Genomic DNA, 1,015 nt, shown 5'->3' on the forward strand with positions numbered 1-1,015 from the left:
TCTGATCTCCATTGCCCTCTAGATGATTGTGCTTGTTGGTTCGAATCTCGCCAACTAAAGTTCGGGTGGTTTTTCCAACCAGGATTGTAAGATTCTGAGAAAGGTCCGTAAGGCTTCTTGTATGTGCCTAATGCATTGCACTGCTCCTCATATACCCCTCTCATTTCACTTAAAGTGTGGCAATCCTGAGTTAGATGGCACATTCCACCACAAACTAAACAAGGCTCATGTGCCTCTGTCCTTGCCACCATGTAGGGTCCTTTACTATCTTTACTTTTGAGGGCCTCAATTTGCTTCGTCAAATCTTCAACTTAAGCCTTGAGGCTGTCCTCTTCCCTTAATTGATAAACTCCAACTGGTTGGGACCTACTGGTGCTCTCAGTAGCACTCAGCCCAGTCTAAGTATGAGCTTTCTCAGCTAACTCATTCAGGTACTCGATAGCTTTGTCAGGATCCTTTTGGAGAAAATCTCCATTGCACATCATCTCGACAAATTGGCGCTCTTGGATTGTGAGTCCATCATAGAAATAGCTTACGAGGCGCCAACTTTCATATCCATGGTGGGGACATAGATTTAACAGATCTTTAAAATGCTCCCAAGCTTGATAAAGAGTTTCATTTTCCTTCTGAACGAAATTCGAGATCTGTCGTTTCAAATTGTTAGTCTTATGGTGTGGGAAATACTTGTTGAAGAATGTCATCATCATTTCTTCCCACGTACCAATAGACCTGGGCCTAAGAGAATACAACCACCTTTTGGCCTTGTCTTTCAGAGAGAAAGCGAAAAACTTCAATCTGACAGTGTTTGCGGCCTCAACACGGCTGTGAAAGGTGGCCACCACCTCTTCAAACTCCCGAATGTGTACATATGGATTCTCGTTCTCTAATCCGTGAAAGGTTAGGAGAAGTGCAATCATGCCCGGCTTAAAATCCGTAGGCGGTGCATTCGTCGGGAACATGATGCAAGATGGGGTGGCCGTGCGCATTGGGTGCAAGTAATCTTGCAACGTCCTCT

General features: G+C 44.7%; 1 non-coding gene across 1 annotated transcript; it reads left to right on the plus strand.

The window, feature by feature from the left end:
* The first annotated feature begins 552 nt into the window (after positions 1-552).
* LOC112091223 lies at positions 553-659 on the plus strand. Its single transcript, XR_002902041.1, has one exon. It is a non-coding gene; the product is annotated as a small nucleolar RNA R71 (small nucleolar RNA).
* Positions 660-1,015: the final 356 nt, after the last annotated feature.

Source organism: Morus notabilis, unplaced genomic scaffold (genome assembly GCF_000414095.1).
Source record: "Morus notabilis unplaced genomic scaffold, ASM41409v2 Scaffold97, whole genome shotgun sequence".
In the NCBI taxonomy this organism is placed as follows: Eukaryota; Viridiplantae; Streptophyta; class Magnoliopsida; order Rosales; family Moraceae; genus Morus; species Morus notabilis.